Consider the following 19,827-nt stretch of genomic DNA (forward strand, 5'->3'; position numbering starts at 1 on the left):
AGGTTTAAAAACTGAAAGTGTTATTAGTAAAGGTAACAGGTAAGAAAATTTGTTGTTAAAAATAGATGATTTTCTGCTTCTAAAATATGCAATTTTCAGGCTGATCTTGTCGCCTTTAAATTTTTATAGCATCTTCAGTTCCAATTTAAGATTTTCATACTCGGTAGGCAAGGTTTCTTATGTTCTATATTAAATTCAAGACACCTCTTTGGCATGATCTGCAATATTAATAATATAACAGTACCAATTTCAGGAACAGCAATGTACCATCAACACATGCATACCTACACGAATGGAAATTTAACCGTGTATATCATGGAAATCTTTCATACATCACAGAAAAAAACAGGTCTAAGATAGCTCAAAGATAATTCGAGATTTCCGCTTTTGCCATACAAACGCCTGACCTTGTCATGCTTCACAAGGTAACACCAATGTATCTGATGCAAGAAAGCATATGTTTCTCTTTACTGGATGCAAAATAGGAAGAGAGGAGGGAGAGACAATGATACTCGGGGCCAACCCCAAGTTTCTGAAGAGCAGACTCGCAGCTGGCATTATTCAGCACAAACACCTCCCCCCCCCAGCCCTAGGATATTCACAGAACTAATTGCCACAGGAGAATTTGAAACCTTGCACTTTGGAAACAATAAACACTACAAATTCCTTGTTTAGCTAGGAATTTACACTGGTGTTATCAAAAGAGCTTTAACTTTGAGACTGAGCTGTTTTTAAGTTGCCATGGGACTGAGTTAAAACCACAGGAAAAGCTAAATGATTAATTTTTATGGATTTCAAGAGTCTGGCATACATTTGACTTTTCATGCCTCAGCTGTCTTGCAGGCACTCTTCGATAACACCATTACCCCCTACCTGTTGACCATCTAACCCACAGGCATTCCAGCTCCATCTCTATCTGGACGTACCTTCTTCCGATATCCTGCTAATCACTAAGCAAATCTCAGAGGGTCACAAAACAACAGCTCATCTGCACCCCAGTTTAAGGCACCAAGCAAACAGCCCTCTCGCTGCTATGTGGGCTTCATTATTAATGAAATACAAATTGCAAACATTAATGCATTGCTTCAGGTGACCATCATAAAAAAAGGAATAGAAACTTAGTGTGGCTGGCCACAGTGGCTTACTTGCTGTACTTACTGGAAGGTAAATTAGGGGCACTAATGACCACGGTACTAATAGAAACTTCTTCTATACGCCTTCACCCATGTGAGTACTGCATTTCCTCCGTCAAACCATATGACCAACTTCTGCGATCGTTTCAACTACTGCACCCTTTTTTCTACTGAAGGCACAACTGCCTACAAGCCATGACGTTATCTCAGTGAGAACAGACAGACACTGCTGGTCTTTTTCCCATTTTTATGATTTTTCCCATTACCAGTGGGGAGGGGAGGGGGTGAAATCGAGATTAAGAAATTATTTGAATTGCTCGGTCTCTTGACAAAAGTGTGACCCCCACAGAAGGGCAGCAGCCCCATGCCCTGCTCCCGTACCTCGTGCACTGACTCAAACAGCAGCAGCAGCTCAGGTGGTGTTGGATGCTCCAGGAACCCAAACGTCTCACAGTTAGATGGGAGCTGTCGGGCACTTGATGCGAAATACACAGAGGGAAGAAAAATCTTCCTTGCTGTTCAACTCATTTTAAGGCATATTATCAAAACTGCCCCTCTACCCTTGGATGGAAAACTCTGAAGCATCCCGCTAATTTAGGAGATTTGGCAGAAGCAAAATCCCTCTTTCTGATTTTTGTTAAACAAAAAACAAACAAAACAACAACAAAAAAAACCACAGGATTTTTTTTAACATGTTTCTATTACTCTTGCTACAAAGACTTTCGTAAATTAGGACACTACCTATATACGTCCCAAAGTTTATTTTATCAAGCCAACAACTTAGGGACACGAACAACGGACAATTCATTCAACTGCAGGTTTTTGCCTGAGGCACTAAAAAAAAAAAAAATAAAAGAGCAAGTAAAACTTACAAATAATACTGAAAGAGCCAAAGACTCGCTTCTGGCATGCTAAGCAAGCGGGAACAATCAAAAGCCATGGAGCAGTTAGTAATTTATACTACTGAGCCTAATGCTTGGACAGTAAGGGAAACAGATGGCTCTGCAATATGGAGATGGCTCCGGGAAAGCAATCGGCACCGGGACACTGCAAGAACGTAGCAGCAATGGTTTGTCTGGCTGTTGCAATAGCCACAGCAAACTGAATGGCATCATTTCTGGGTATTAAAAAAGAAAAAAAAAAAAAGCAAGTAAAACAGAACAGAACTTCTCAGTTCAGTAAGCTCGTATTCCTTGGTTTAATTCAGTTTTTTTCAGACTAACCTGCACAGTTCTGTGCAAGTAAACGAGCACAAACTGCCCGGCACTAGCTGCCTGCCTCTTCCTGGCCCGTCCCCCCCGGTAATCCTGCATCACACAGAACGGCTGCGAACGTCAGCTATTTAGTTCTACTTTTAGCTCTGCTTTAAATAAAAGTGTGCTGAGTGCGAGCTGCATAATGAAGGCTCAAAACCATGGAGATGGTACAGACTGCAATGGGACAGCATTACCAACGGGTGGGGGCTGTATTTTTTGGTTTTCCTTCTGGCAGACTTATTTAATTGGGCAGAACAAAACCCACATTTGCCATGGCATGTTTACAACTGCACGCTGGAGCAGATGAGCAGCCGGCTGGTTTCGCACAAAGTCCTGCTTCAGACCTGGGGACACAATCAGAGGCAGCAGACCCACAGTGCACATGCATACACCAAGATCAGGAAGGGACTTGGTGAGTTAACTCAGTTTAGTTTTCTTAAAGTATTACACTTCGAGGCCTTCATGACTAAGAGATGCACCAGTCATGGAAGGACTTCTATGAACCTAAAAGTTTAGCCTGTGACTTTTCAGAAAGACCAAAGCATTTTGTGCTCTGACCACAGGAACCTCTTCCAACCTGCTCGCAGTGAAGTCAGAGGATAAAGGTGCAACAACAGGGGGGCACTGATCAGCTGTGAAACCAACTGGTTTAATTTCTATCAGAGGAGAAAGGTAAGTCGTTAATAAGAAAAGTACTTTCCTCACTAAAGTTTCCACGGTTCAGCAATGTGATCACAGGTACCGTTTATGTAGTACCGTTACCTATCCGTGTTCTCCAAAATCTGAAGTTTTCCCGTGAGGCTGCAACAACTTCTGGAAGACAATTTCCAACACAAATCCCGCTGCAGATGAGAAAAGCGAGCAAGTAAATACACCAATGTGACACACAGAGTAACAGACAGACAACTGGGGACAAGTGCAGCTAAAATAATGCAGAATAAATGGTCTGCAGCATATCCAAAGCCCAGTGACAGCGCACTGAAGGTGTACCCAGGGCAGAGCTCTGCAACAAGTCACCGCTCGAACACAGCTGACAGCCCCTCTCTTTAGTTTGTACAGGCATGAAGGCACAACTTTGTTATTGCACTCAGTAAACAACCAAATACTACCGCTCCTTAAAGCGATAATCAAGACGGGCATTAAAATAAACTCATTTTAGGGAATACGCTTTCAGAACACATTTCTCTTCTTCTGGATTTAAGCCTGACTGTACATTGTGGAACAAGAATTAGAACAGAACCTGCAACATAATTACCAGCGTGTATATTCACAGCGCTTGCCTACCATGACAGCTGCCATCAGTATTGCTCCTCTCAAGGAAACAAATGATTAAGACTGATTAAATACCTGCTTTCCTTAAATACTCTTGACAATACAGAGATTTTTCTTTCCTTTTTCTAATGGGTATTTTGTGTTGGCAACTTATGGATCCTGTATTAAAATGTTTTCATTCACAACGGCAATCTGCTGTTAGGACAACCAAACCCAAGACAGAGACCTGTGATTTGAAGGGAAAGCAATAGGAGGAAAAAAAAACATAAAGCCAGCACTGCAGTATAACATCCCTGCTGGGGTGGGGAGAGGGCCTTTTTTTTTTTTTTTTAAGAAAAAAAACTTGCAAACTTCTTTTCATACAGAAACAATCTCTCTTATAACCTGATGATTCCCTGAAACCCGGAAGCTTCATGAACATATGATATATTCCCGATTTTAACCTCTTTGAAGGGCCCTCAGGTGTTGTTCTCATCTACTGATCAGGAGGACATGCAACTGCAGGTGCGAAAACAACAATCACAGCTCCAGCACTCTTTGTGCACCTCTTCTGTGCTTTAGAAAATTCACCATTTCCTAGGTATCATCTTACTGAGGACAGACACCATCAAGGGTTAAAAAATAAACAGATTTAAGCAACTCGCAAGAAAAAACCCAAACCAGTCAGTCAAGGCACTGCTTGACTTCATCAGCCACTGAGAGAGTCACAGAGGATTTGCTGCTACTCTGATTTGATCATGCAAGCCTCTGAAAATTTTGCCTAGTCCATTACTTATTTAGAAAATATTCTTTCCGTTATTTACCACAGGCGTAGCGAACACGAGACATTAGCTTCCCCAATCTCACGTTGTGGCTGACAAAGCAAAATGTACACCCAAGTTAGAAGGCCATCAGAGCGCTGCAAGCCTCTGAAAAAGGCCACCTTCAATAAATGCACAATAAATGTCTTCCCAGTCCACTCAAGCACATTCTTCAACTACTGCCGTATGTCAGTGTCTCTTAAAAGCAGGATGCTTACAGAAAAGCTACAGACCCTCGATTTCTATGCATCTGGGAATTAGTGCATTTTGCAAGTTAGCACACAGGAAAATGCACTAAGGACAGTACTTTGTGAGGTAATTTGGACTCCTGGAGTCCTGCTACGAGTAATGTCTGTATAATACAATTTAGACATTCCCTACAACAGGCATGTTGGAAAAGTAACTCTTTGTAGGGTTAACAGGACATGGAAAGATGACCCTTAAAGCCCTTGCTATGGCATGACCACTGGCGCACTATGATCAAATACATGCAAACCACACGAGAGCAGCACAAAGTTACTTGGAAATTTGCTTGAAGATTAGCTAAAGCATTTGCAATGCAGTAGCCTCCTGTGCGGGAACAGTTCCCATGCCATTTAAGTCAATTCCATGTTAAACACTTTTCTGTTGATCTGTGAAAGACCCAGACAGAAGAACAGTAAAGTTATCTGTACAAAACCAGAAGAACAAAATTGTCACGAAGTAAAAGTCTCTAAGAATCATAAACATGCTCTGGTTTATCAGCTTAAACTAAAACTCCTTTTTCTCCACCAATCCCTTTGGCATTTCAGGATTCCTTTTGCTTTGTTACAGGAAAAATGAATTATACCCAAGACCCTGGATGCCCTATGTCTCTGCTTCTACTTCATGAAGTCTGCTGTGGCAAAGCAGTTGGCTCATTCAGGTTGTTGCAAAAATTACCAAGAAATTTATTCACATCTGCATGCAGCTATGGTTGTCTACTACATGGAAATATGATTTCGAAACACCACATTTACAAAACTGCTTTGTCTCTATAAACTACAGAATACCAAGCTGTCACATAAAACACCAGTAATGAGATGTTCTTTTGATTCCCGACTATCAAAGGTGTCCACCCCGTCAGAGGGCTGTGCAGTGTCTCCACTCCATCTGTGCTGCGCTTTGAAGGGACAATGCCATCTCTTGGATGCGTTAACTCTGGCAACTGAACAACATCTGACATGCCAGCTATGCTGCAGATCTCCTCACAGAAAGAGAGATTTGTCTCCTCCGTTTCTGTAGGGTGTAGGGGCCTCACGTCTCCCAGAAGGAAGGTGTTGGCTTGGAGGACAGCCATCTACCCAGCTCCCTCCTCGACGAGGGAAAGCAGGCACATTGACTTGCGCCCTTTACGTATCGATGCTCCAGCTGAGTAAATTAAGATGTACAGGGGAAAAGCAAAGAGCATCAGACGAGGGTATACAACTCAGAAAAAAGCATAGTAGCAATTTTATATCTTCTTCAATCTTCCCGAAATGTGATTACAGTTGACCTTTAAAACTAGGGGATCAACCAATCAATTCTGCTGGAACAACCCTGTATGTGTGATCTAAGAGCATGCCCATACTTAAAAAAAGAAACTTCCAATGGCTGCCTGGCACAGTCGTTTTATTTTGCTGTAAAAGTTACTAAGATTTGTCTCAATTGATTTTACTTGCAAGAAAAACACAACATCAGAACTGCAGCATCAGCAGACACTAAAGGTCTCAGCTTCTCGCAGGATGAATGCGATATCAATAGTTATTAGGATGTATTCATACAAGGTACTCAAGAGGGATGGAGAGAAGATGCTAGTAATCTCACTTAATCCTAACACAACCCCAAGTCAGGTTCCTTGGACTGTGGGAAAAAAAGACTCAGGGAAAATGATAAACACTCCACAGTATTTGCCAGGCAAAACATTGAATTTGGAACTGAACACATATTTAACAGCTCTTTAAGTAGCAAAGCTTTTGTGTCATGTTAGATGTCAGGTTTTATTTTGACTGATAAAATGTGCCTTAACAAATAACCCAAGAGAGGCTTCAGGAGGGTATTAGCCCACAGCGGGCTCAGAAGCAAGATCAGCAACTGCCAGCAATCCCACTCGTCGCACACTGCAGCCTCTCTCAGATTTCTCAAATACTCATTCTGCAGCACAGTCATTGTATAGATGGGAAAACAAAGACATGCATAATGAAATGAGTTGTGAAATTCATCTAGCAAGCTAAGGAGAGAGGAAAGAAGAGGGTGTTCAACTCCAGAGTCCTTCCCGTGCCACTGGGAACCTGGCAACCCTGCTACTCTTGAAACCTCCACCCTTCCCATCAGAAATGTTTTGAGCTGTCCATGGACAGCACCATCACACGCTTGTGTTCACACAGTCAAGCAGACAGCAAACTCTTTCCTGCAGAAAGTCACTAACTCCACTCCACACTATATGCTAGGGTTTCCAAAAGACCCAGGGAATCGGAAAGGAAAGGTTACCTTTTGCTTTCTCAGGCACAAGAGAGCTTACAGACAGGATCAGTTCTGTGATCTGTGAAATTCCCACAAGCAGCTCGGGAAGATGCACTCAGCAATGCAGCTGATGACCCCACCCAAAAAAAAAATGATGGCACCGAGCAAACTGAAAATGCTACATTGAAATTCTGAAAATACAAGATTTCACTCCGGAGTAAAACTGAACCATAAGGCAAGCTAAGTCTGAGTGCAGAGACAACTGCAGAGAAAACTCTAAATAGAACCCAACTGAAAGCATATGGGCAAGGCAGGGAACATGAGAATAAAAATCGCACTAATGGTAAAACACACAGGGATGTTTTCTTCTTAAAAGTCACGTAGGAAGAGAAACGTACATCCAGCCTCAATGAGAGAGGACTTTAGGGGAGGGAAAAACCATTATTCTTTGAATGCAGCTTATTTGATGTAAAAGTGGCTTTTTCTCTGAATGAAGAATTCTTCTAACATACAGAAAAGCCAACTTCTGCGATGAGAGAGCCCGGTAACGCTGCTGTAGTTGAGAATGTCATGATTTCCATCAAAAAACTGTTTTGCAGAGATTAGGAACAGCTGTTTCAAACCGAATTAGACTAAAACTGGAAACAAGCTGTCAAGACCCAAAAACTATATTTTATACATAAAAGAATGTATTTGATTCAGCTGTTTTATCATGGTGGTCAGCCAAAAGAGGGAAATAAAGTAACACTGTGAGATTCCAGATACTGTCGCAAAGACACTTCTCATTTTTAAAAGTGAGTTGCTCTTTATGTAGATTTATTTCTTTGAGCATTTGGAAGAGGAAAAATGTCAAACAGCTCATATCACAGATTCTTGAATATTTTCAAACCATGGGCAGCTTAAAACAGTTTAAAAGACACCTGAGCACTTTTTCTGCTCTAGTCCCCATTCTCTTCATTTTCTGTAGCAGTGACAGGATGTTTGCAACAAGGAAAACATACTAAATTGCTGTTGATGTGAAAAGATTAAAATCAGTCCCTTTAACCCAACACTTGCGAGTAACAGCACATGTATATGGTTCCTTTCTGTGCATGCCTGCAGATCCTAGGAGGCTTTTAGTATTTTCAATATCGATTTCCACAGGAACTGCAATTTCATATAATGAGAAATAAACACATTTATTTTAGAACTGTAGAATGTCACATCTAGATATAATTCATTTGTGTCTAATATCCCACAAAATATATAGAGTACCTATAACACTATGTTGCTGCCAGTTATAAAAACTTGCTTAGGAAATCCAAGCACAACAGGCAAATTAATCAAGCCTGGCAGTGGTTTTGAATACAGCTTTCTTCTGAAGCACAAGTCTGAACATCAAAGACCACTGTGATTTTATTACGTATTTTAAGATGTAGTCGTCGTACTCCGCTCTCCAACCCAATCTAAAGTAATCTTGAAAATATTCTTAGCATTTCAGCACGTTCATTACTTTTCATAACATAATGATATACACTAATTCTACCCAATAAGTATATTAGTTATTACTATCAGCTTGTCAGTGTGTGTGCCTTTGAAGAAATGTTATCTGGGAACAAGCCAATTCATGAGCATATATTAAAAAAAAAGCAAGATAAAAATGCATTCCCTGGAGTTTGCACAGACACCAGGCAAGCATGCAACTACAGTTATGAGCCATTTCAGCTCTCAGATTGCTCACACGGTCTAGCTTTAGGCATTTAACTCGAGCACTTCAGTTCTCAGCAAATTCAGCGAGCACCAGAGCGTGACTGCAACCTCCGCACTAAGCCAAGAACCTTGCAACAGAGCACAACAAGGTAACTGCTGCTCAGGGTACAAAACCTTTTGATCTCGCTGTGAAAAGATCAAAAATGTAAAAGACCAGCACCTAGTAGGATCAATCAGCTTTCACTAAATCTTCTTCCATTAATGCAGAGGACATCTTTTCCTACATGTACTGTAACTGAACAAATGTCTGTGGCTAAAATACTTTATTCAGTTTTGTTTCTTGTGCAAGAGGAAGCTTTATATTCATGACATTTAAAACTAGATAAAATAAACTGCTCAGACTTGGACTAACCTTATATTGGCAGAGAAGCTGGTAACACATGCTGGTAAGTCATCTTCAGCTGCAGCCTCCAGGACTGCCCAACTCTAACTGCTTTTAAATGCAAGCTGAAACCAACAAGAGGTACCAACCACAAGAGGAGTTAGCAGTGAAGGAGCTCCGAGTGCAATACCCATATTCTCATCTATCCTCTGTTCTCCATCTCCCAGTCCCCCGACTGCCCTGTTGTAGCACTACTCAAACTTCTACGTGGGTCTCTCAAGCAGCAGCACTTTACAACAGAAGCAAAGTCAGCTCTGGGTTTTCTGCAGAAGAAGAGTCATTCATCAGGGTTCTTCCACGAAGCAGAACAGAAGCCTACTGCACAAAACTGAAGAAGTATCCCTAAAAGCTGGGTCAGATACCTGGCCAGATCTGAAATAAAGTTCACCTGCAAAAATAAACAACTGCTTCCCACACACACACCCCCAGGAGAATGTAAAATGACTGCATCTACTGCAAAGTGTGAACTTCCTAAGTGGCTTATCCAATGTTACGAGTGAAAGCTTACACCTCTGAGAACAGACAACTTTCTTCGAATCATCACCCATTTCATTTTATTAACAGAAATATTTTGGAAACATCAAATTCTCTCAAAGGCCATCTAAGATCAACTGCACATCCTCTGCAATAACTTTTATATCAAAACTAAAAAGCAGGCATCTACGTGAACAACAAGGATGCTGCTGTTGCAATCTGGAATTTCTTACTCCCATTCTGAACTTGTCACAGCATCAGAGCCACAAAATGACAATGCTACTGCAGGGTAGGGTTATTTTTTTTTCTCCAAGGAAAATAAGAAGCTGTATGCACTGAGGCGTACGTACTGAGGCTAGAGATTTCAAGAATCACCATGGACTTTCCATGTTACACGGCTCCAATAGTCAAAGCTCAGAATTAACTACTCCTGAACATAAAACTGTGGTCACATTTTTGCCAAATGTACCTTTCCATGACACGGTATCCAAAGTAGTTGCCTGAACTGCACTTTGATTACATACAGCTCCTTACACAGACCATCTTCAAATTTATTAGCTTTTAGGCGACTTCCATGTTTTGCAGCCCAGTTATTACTGGAGTCTGATCAAGATACAACAGGGAAGAACTGAGTATTGCTCATAAGCAATTCAAACTACCCAGTCCCTCCACAAACTGAGGGGATCAGCTTTAGTAACTCCAAAAGAGAAATCCAAATGAGATTAGAGATGAGTGCACTTCTGCATAAAACCCAAATAACAGACACACTGCAAGATCAGACAACAACAATAGTGGAGAGCAACAAGGTGACATCATTAAAATTTCCATTTTGTTTGATTTCCTTTAGAAGCTATAAAAAAACCTTTTCCACAGAAGGAATACCAATAGGATGTTTATCGACTTTATCAGTTATTTTATATTAGTGTTCATATTCCTTGAATACCCTTCATATGAAGGTCCCCAAACACTTTACAAACATCTTTAATTTGCTTCAAAGAAAGCGAGACACAGCTTCCTTTGAGAGATGAGGAACCCAAAGCGGTTATCACTCCTCCCTGCGGGCTGTAATGGGGTATGTCAGAAGCATCGTCGGTTTTCCCATCCAATAAAACCCTACAACCTAGTCTATAGGAACTACAAATAACAGGTGCCAGACCTCAAGAAACTCTCTCAAGTGAAATCACAGGCAAATATTACTATTTTAGGTAAGATTCTGGTTTATGCCTTACGAGACAATTTAAGCCAATAAAATAAAACAAAGTATTTGGGCAACCATGTAAAGAGATGGGGGAAAAAAAAGACAGAAATCCCCCAGATCACAGAACATTAGGGATTGGAAGGGACCTCGAAAAATCACCTAGTCCAATCCCCCATCTCACACATGATAAAATCAACTGTTTGTTGGGAATTTTTGTGCAACCTTCCACACAGAAAGGAAACTAACATAAAGGTGGACCTTCTTTTCCTCTGGAAATGTTGCCACGTACATAAAAGCCACATTGATCTCAAAACAAAACAGAAGGATCTAGTCTTTATGTATCATAGACAAGTTTACAGTCAGCCACAGAAGATTCGGGAAGTTGTATTGATTTACCAGAGAAAATCTAAAACATTAAAAATAAGGGTTTTGTTCTGCCCAACAAAACAGAAGAAGTCTGTTTTCCACAGCTAACAATCCCTGCCTGGTTCTCACATGAGGATGAATAAACAACTCAAGTTTTTTAAGCACATACGGGCTTTCCAATAGCAAGCTCTTAGGATGACAATGAAAGTTAGGTGATGCTCTTCTTCTACTGCACTCTTTGCTGGGGCAATTAGAGGGACTGGAGTCTCTGACAACATCCTCTGCACTTTCACGGTGGCCACCATGCGCTGGAAGACAGGCAGGCTTTCAGCACCAGCAGCAAGTCAGGCTGAGCCACTGGGAGGGCACACAAACCCAAACTTCAGAGGAGTGCTGGCTCCGAGGGTTAGTGACAACGCTCCTGTAGTTCTGCAGTCCTATTCTTCTATTCCATATTCTTCAATTAATCCCTATACAGCACGTTGTATTCCTGCTGTATTTCTCAGCTTCTAAAAGTAAAGCATTTTATTCCAACCTAATGTTTGTACCATGACTTATCTACATACTGCAATTCTGTGCGTGTGCATGACTTAGTTTGATCCCAAGTCTGATATTGATATTAGCAAAGCAGTTTTAACCAATTTGGTCTGATGACAGCATTACACAGCTTAGAAGGGGAAGTGATCACTGACTTACACATCACACAACACGCCATCCAGCACCAACTGTTTGAAGAGTTCCTGCAGAGGAGAAAAGGAGTTAGGGGAGGAAGAACTGGGAGTGGGCAGAAGTGTTTTGGTTAAAATAGACCAACATCAATCAATTCCATCCTGAAATAGGCTAACAGCTAGAACATTAATACTTAGCAAAGAAACAGGAGAAAAATACTCATTAGCAAATAAAGGTGTTGCACAGCATTAAATAATTCCCACCAGCTGACAAGGGGGCTGTGATTTATAACAGTGCGTATTGATATATCACTTCCCATAATTAGGAAAAGTGAGACCAGTACTGCTTACAGCATTATTTTGATTGGAGCTTTAAAAAAATACTGTTGAATAACAACAAACACCAGGCACCACAATAGCGGAACACCTTACCATCCTCTCAGGCTGTTTCGGATTTGAAATGAAGTACTCTAACACAATCCAGCAAGAAAGGCAAACTCCATTTGGACCCACATAACCTCATCTCGCAATAACATCCTAGTGTGAATTATTACAATTATAACTCTGGGAAGATCACAGATATAAAACATCAAAACCACATAACAAGCCAGAATCAAAGGCTAATTATGTCTTTTTTTTTTTTTTAGTGACAAAGTACTGACTGTCACTCTTCTCTTCTTGAAGGAACAAACTAACCTCACTCTACTAAAATGTCAATGAGCCTCAACTGACCTGTCGAGGAATTAAGTGTAGCAAAATCTCACCTGCCGTAGCATCTTAGCAGGAATGCAAAGAAAAAAGAGGCTGGTAATTTTCATTTCCTTTTGTTCTGATTATTAGCTGTCAAAAACGTTTTCACAGTTACAATAAACTAGTCAGGATAGCCCTGGGTTGGAGCTTTTTGTTCAGCAACAGCATAGCAATAAAAGGCAATGAAACTCGGCCCAAGAGCTGTAAATCTCAGGGACTCCCAGCTGAGGAGGGAAGATGCACCCTCCCAACAAGAAGATGGACACAGCTGCTGTTATCCATCTCTAATGCCCCTGATGCTGCTTTGGACAGGATTTCTAGGGAGAATAAAAGCTACAAGCAGTTTTTTCCTTCCTCATAAGTTTTACCAATGATTCTTCCACCACCACTGTAATATCAAGGATAATTTGCGCACTACCTGCATTTTCCACCCCCCATCTTCGCTGGTCACTAAAATCAACCCTGCAACAACAAAATTAAATACTCTCCATGCAGAAAACTGACCAACAATTAATAACCATGGCAGCTGGAGGCAACGAAGTAACACCTGTTGCCTAGTCATTTAAAAAAATAACGAACGGAACATTAATGTAATTCTGAATAACAAGGGCATTTCACCAAAACATTTGCCTAAAATCACACAAAATTAAAAGCCCATTAAAGGGCATTCTTCCAGACTGCCAGGCAAACAACATTAGTCACTAACTATACAATACTTGGCATCTACAATTCATTTCCATCCAAAGAACCCAATGCACTTGGGACACATTTAGACTAGAAACTCTCCCGTGAAGTAGGTTAAGTATGATCCCATTTTATCCATAATAAAAATGATGCACGGAGAAATCATGCACACTGTTCAAGGTTACAACAAAAATTAATAAGAAAGGCAAGAATAGAATCCAAGTGGCCCAGCTCCTGTTTTGTGCTCTGTGTACAAGAAAACACGGGGACATGTATCATTCATTTCTCCAGCAGCAGAAATATAAACTCCAATGGCTTATCTACCCAGGAAAGGAGTCCACCCCTGGTAATCCGGAAGAGCCTTTGCAGCCCACTCCCTCTTTGAGCACAGCTTCTGCTCCTACAAAGCAAAGTAAAACTTGCTCTTCGGAGCGCTACAGAAATATTCTTGGGGCAGAAACTGTGAAAGCAGCCATTTAGCTTCAATTCAGTTCTTATTTTTTTCATTTGATCCCTTCTGTAATCAAACCAAAGGACTTAGCAACTTCAAGTCTTTTCCGTAAGTAACTCCCTTAGAGCTCCTACTCACCACGAACCTTCCTCCTCCTACCCCAGCAAGCACAGGTGATCTTCAAAAGCAACCTCCAGAAGCACTGGGCAAGAAGCTGATGCAGTTCTGGGGACAGCTTGTCCTGATATTACATGTGTGTCACGGATATTACAGAACACTCAAACACTTCCCAATTAGGGTGGCCGAAATCTCAGCAGAAAACAGCTGGATCTCCATACAACAGTATGCCAGACTATTAAAACGCTGTATTCTTACAGAATAAAGTCCTGAAAGGACAAAATCTTGGCCAGCTGCCTGCACTTCCAGACAACTGCCAGCACAGTAATTCAGTTACACTGTCCATGCTACTGTAAAACTACATTAAATTCAAAATGTTTGAGCGCATCCGAAAATGAAAATTAATGTCCCTTGGAACGAGCACTTCATTTTACAATCAGGAAGAACAAGAAAAAATTGCTTTGACGGTGTTCCTCTACTATTATGGTTAACATTTAATGGCATTTATTGTCATTAAACTCAATATTTGTGTCTAATCAATACTAAGCTACCAAGGGCAGCCTAACAAGTCTGGACTTTCTCTACAGGCTCTATTGATTTTTTTATTAGTATTTTTTTGAGACCTACAACAAACAATTTACACAATTTATCAGGGAACATATCAAGATAATTTAATATACAAAAACTATATATTCCTTTTTAATTGTGTCATGTGACTGAAAATAATTTTAATTCGTTAATGGTATTTATCTCAACAGTTCGATTTTAAATTCATGTGGAAAAACAAGAGGAAGCTCTGAAGTAACAAATTTCAATCCAAATATTTTTAATGTATTTCAATATGCATATCAACAGTGATCTCTCTTAGACTTGTATTTGCCAGTTAAACGAACTCATGACAACAACTATCCACTTTTGTTCACTTGGTGTGAGTACCACTCATACTGTAAAGTCTATGGAAGTTGCCATAGTCTTCTTGTCACAGATGAGTAAATTAAATAATTTGACCTAAATCCTACTCACCCAGAGAGTCACAAAGTCTGAAAAGTTGATTTTTTGCTTTCTGCTTGAAGTGGTAGATAACAGCCTTCCCAAACACACCACTGCCATGATCGTTTAGTGCCATCTCATGATGGCAAAAACAATACCACCACCACCACCACCGACACACCTACGCATGTTGATTCAAACTACAGAAGGGCTGGAATCTGGGAAAAGCAAACAGAAATTCAACACACATTTACCTAGCTCATTGGAACATACAGCACCGTGCTTCCATGAAGTTAAAGTCAAGGAAAAAAATTAAGATAACATCACCTCTTCAATACAAAAATTGTTCTAAATTTCCCCTCCCTGTGCTGCTGTTAATAATATTCTTTGGAAGTCTGAAAATGAACTCCACCAAGAAAAAAAAAAAAGAGAGGGAGAAGGCTTGTAGAAAACACACTTGGGCAAGGAAACTGCTAATAGTGCAGTCACTCAGCAGCTCAGGGAAGACTTGGTTTGCTGCTGTCCAACAAAGTCAATGTTTTGTAAGTCTGGCAGAAAGAGTGATCCTGTAAAATTTGGTAGTTGATTCAATTTGTGTATTCTCTCCAAATAAAATTAGAAAACAAAAAAACAAAGACACACAAAACCCACCACAAAACAAACCAAAAAACCCAACACTCAAATAAGTAAAAAAGCTCTACCAGAATCTATAGCAGGGATTAAAGCTCAGACGCTGGGCATGAAGTACTTGACAGCACCCCCTAAGAGAGGGGGAACCTGCCCTCCAAAAGCATTTGCCTAGCTCAGTGAGCACACGCCACGCTGTGCATTTTCTGTTCCACCGGAGTCAAAGGGAACACCTTAACAGACACTGCCTCAGGCATGCACGGGAAGAGGGTATACAGATGCTCTGCCAAGGGCAAAGAGGATGAACAGATATACACTACAGGCAATAAATAACCTCACTAAAGCAGCAGACAAAAAAAAAAAATTCCCCACTCAAAGAATGAGTTCAAATTCCTGGGTTCCAAAAACCTGCATCTACCCTGACTGCTACAGCTGGATCAGACAACCATACCGGCATAAGTTATTAAACGTTTTATATATGAGATATACATGTTATATTGCTTTAACTGCATCAGCAATAATTCCTCTCCTGCCCACAAAACCCCTTGTTTCCCTTGTAGTTTTCCTCGCCTCCTAACACCACCCAGAAGTATGCAGCTGGTGACAAGAAGTAAGGCAGCATCACCCTGCAGGTCGAGTACTGAGGAGCAGGCTCAGGACAGAACAGAAACCCTTCCAACCGTCAGCGTCACCCTGGGTTCTACCTGCTCAGACATAACGATCATAGGACAGAAAGTTTAACAGCTGAGATATACGTAATTACTAAAACCAGAAATCAACTACAACTATTACACGGAGATGGTGTGCATCAAAAGAACTACTGCTGCTTCCTGCAAGCGTCCTAACTTGCAGAGAATACCTTGGCTGCATCACATCACCCGTAGGGCTGATGGCTCATTTTTGTCTTATCTAATATCATATCCTCAGTATTACATTAGAGGGCAGATAAGGATCCTTCTGGGAAACAGCACGTCAATCGTAACAAAGGAAACCTCTTTTCTTAAATAAAATTGAATAGGAGAAAATAAAATAACTACGAAGCAGGCCTAAATACCGATCCAAAGCCGCTGCACGCTTCCATGCACCCACAGTTAAACTATTTTACCTGTATGATTTTTACCAATATATAAAAGAAGCCAGTTAGTAAAAGCAAAGACAAAATCACTTAGCTCTTGCTTGCAATAAGATCGATTTAAACTTCTCATGTTTATGTCAGCTCTAGCTTTTAAGCCCTGTTAAACACCTGGAAAAGTAAAGTTCCTTTACAGCTGCATGTGTGTGTAATTAATGCATCTGACAAGCTGTTGAGTTCCCAAACAGCTGCTTCTATTATATGGACAACTTCACCATCTGCAAAACTATTGGGTAAACTACAGTAAGTAAATATCAGGATAGCAGATGCTAATAAATAACAGGAGCTGCCAAGATAACACAATTCTGTAAGGAAAAAGTCTGTGAGTATGATTTTCACTATACTTCCCAGCACTGCTACTTAACTCAGAAAACTTGTTCATGCATCCACCGCCAAATCAAAATTGGGTATTTGCTTGACCCAGCATCAAAATAAAGCTGTTAATGTGAAGAAATAACTATTCGAACAACTTGATAGTAGTACTGTGGTTTAAAGAGCTTCATGTGGTTTATGGTATTTGGAAGGCTACTATCACTACAGTCTCCAAAAACTGCCCGAGACTGATTCCAAAGCAGATATACTGATATAAATGGACCAAAAAAAAAACATCTCAGCTTTTAACCAGACTATTATATAGGACAACTTCTGAAATTCTGATTTCTTTTTTAAAAGCATACCATTTCAGGCCTTTAATTGTTCTTTCAGCTTTAGATAAAAATAAAATTTAAAAAAAAAAAGTATCAAAGCCACTTTTTTAAAAACATACAGTACTTGGATATACCAAAAAAACAATCTGCTTCTCATGAAATAGCCCGGCTGTTACTACTGACCTGACTTATTACTGCCTTACAAGCTACTTTATTATCATGCTCCCCATGTTTTAGAAATAAACAGCATGCGTTGAAACATGCAACTGAAATTGCGTGTGCGTTCATTTCCCCTGTATTTCATGAATGTCCTTTTGGAATTGCACCATAGCTCTGAAACTCTACTCCATCTATCCTCCCCTGGCAGCAGCGTGGCTATTCAGGCCATCAGTAATGCATGAACAATCAGAGAGAGAGGAAAATGCCCTTATCTCAGCTCATCAAAAATACAAGCAAGCAAGCCACAAAGGGGTCACAAATTAAAAATTAAATGTGAACGGGCATAAAGCGTATTGACAAATCACCACATCCAAATCCTCCCTTCCAAGCAACAGCAAACACCAGGCACACATAATAAAAACAAAAGGTGGCCAAAAGATGTAATGAAATAACACTTATCCAGGAAATGTATTTAGCAATGAAGAATTAAGCAGCAACCTACACAAACACCACTAGGGTCTTTGGTGCTAATAGTAGTATCTACCCTCAGCACAGGTAACACATCTGCTATTAGAAAAAGGGACAACCTATTCACACCTGCTGGTTATTACAAACCCTAGAAAAGACAGTAGTAAAATTCTGAAGAACCACTAGGTAGAAAGCAATTTTTGAAATACAACTGAAATGGTATCTTTGACTTCTGTTTTACAGCTAAAATAAATGATAACAAAGCTAGAAGAAAAAACTGGTTTTTTTTTCTCCAGGAAAATTGAAATGTATATGTGAGTGCACAGGATGCTAAAACTTTCTGCTTTCTGAAATCAGAAGCCAGTATTAAAAAACTGTTTTTCAAACCTCCATAAGACTCTAAGTTAATAAAAAAACTCCATTAGAATAACTCTTCCAGAGCTATTTCATTATCATCTGAGTTTACTTTGATAATATCCTAAAGAAATAATTAAATCAATGAAGACTTAAAGTTCTAAACTTGTCATGCAGTTAAGCATAAATGGTAAGTGGCTTTGTCTGAAAATAGCAAATTATTTCATGTTCAGTGCCAATAATCAGTTTGAATAACAGCAAGAAACACAAACAAACAAGAAAATTTTTCTCAGCTGTCAAATTTCTACTTTAAAATCTCTCCTGTCCCCCATTTTCCAACCATACCAAAGTTTCTACTAATGCTGAATTCTACAGATTTTTGAAGACATAACACACATTTGCATTCTGAAAAGTGACTGTATAAATATTATTGTGGTATTCATACAAGAATCATTGTAGTAGTCCATTTTAATTCCAAATAACTGAGTTGGCTCAGTTTATAACAAGAATTTGCCTACCAAGTACTCGTGTAGCCAGAAAGTCTTCCTTGCTCATGTATTGCAATAAATAATTTAGAGTGGAATTGTCTTGCAATGCCCCAGCTATTTTCAGATTTATTATTCTTGCTTACTCCTGCTGTCTTGTACACAGTTGTTAAGAGTTACAACTCCAGAACCTCTCACCAACAGCAGTTACAAAAACAGAAATGAATCTATCCTCTACATTTTGCAACAGCTCACTAAACACTTAAAAAATAATCTTAAGAAAACTTTTAAATAGAGATTCATTTCAATATTTCTATAAAAAGTAGCATACATGTTCAAAAAGATCAGGATGGGAACAGGCAAACTGAAGCGTAATGGTGCTCAGACAGGGATTAATATTAATTGCAATAATGCAATGTTTACTTATTTAATAAAATCGGATGGGAAGAAAGGGGTATTTTTGATGTACCCACCCTAAGTAGACTACGTCCAGAGCAAAGATACCTACCCAACTTCTGTCCATAAACACATTCAGCATGCAAGATAATTGAACTGATTTTCATCAGAAGTTTCTTTCAACAAAAACAATTCATTCTTAAAAATACCCCCCAAAAAAAGCAGTAGTATTATCTGCATTTTCTTTTTGCATTACTTAAAATTCCATAACGTATACAATGCAAAAAACGTTAGCTATGCCAAAGATGTTCGGTACAGATTTAGTGCTGAAATCAGGCAGAAATGGTTTTAAAAGTAGCAAATGATATAGAAAGCCATCAGCATTTCTGACGATGACAACTTCCCTCCGAGTTTTTCTACAAGTAGTTTTAGAGGCAACATAACATAAGCTCATGATTCTCTGCTCTAATATCCCATTGATTTCTGCTACAATGATTACTGACAGGTGTGAGGACAGAACATACTTTTATTTAATATCTACATAAGACAAGATGCTAAACAGCTATTACAAAGAGAATTATTCTGTCTTGGAGTCAATGCTCCCTTAGAAAAACATGGACACGCTTATATTGCAGGAGAGTCTCCTTTCAATACCATTTTTATCCTTGAAAGTAATTCTAGATATATATTATGCTCCCCACTTCATAAAAAACTCAGCTATTTTGACAGCCTTAAATATTCAGAGGTTTACTGTGTTGCACATTGGTCATTCTGGAGGAACACACAACTAAATTATATCAGTGTATTCT

General features: G+C 39.8%; 1 protein-coding gene and 1 long non-coding RNA gene across 4 annotated transcripts in view; both read right to left on the reverse strand.

Annotated features, from left to right (window-relative positions):
• The window catches only part of LOC310884824, a 31,496-nt gene extending 11,670 nt beyond the window's left edge, over positions 1-19,826 (reverse strand). Inside the window, exon 1 of the long non-coding RNA XR_014574415.1 lies at positions 408-19,826. This is a non-coding gene — a long non-coding RNA (uncharacterized lncRNA). The remainder of the gene's footprint in view (positions 1-407) is intronic.
• MED27 (mediator complex subunit 27) overlaps positions 1-19,827 on the reverse strand; it is a 141,076-nt gene that overhangs the window by 71,193 nt on the left and 50,056 nt on the right. The gene's annotated exons all lie outside the window — the stretch shown is intronic.

Source organism: Anser anser (genome assembly GCF_964211835.1).
Source record: "Anser anser genome assembly, chromosome: 21".
NCBI classification, from domain to species: Eukaryota; Metazoa; Chordata; class Aves; order Anseriformes; family Anatidae; genus Anser; species Anser anser.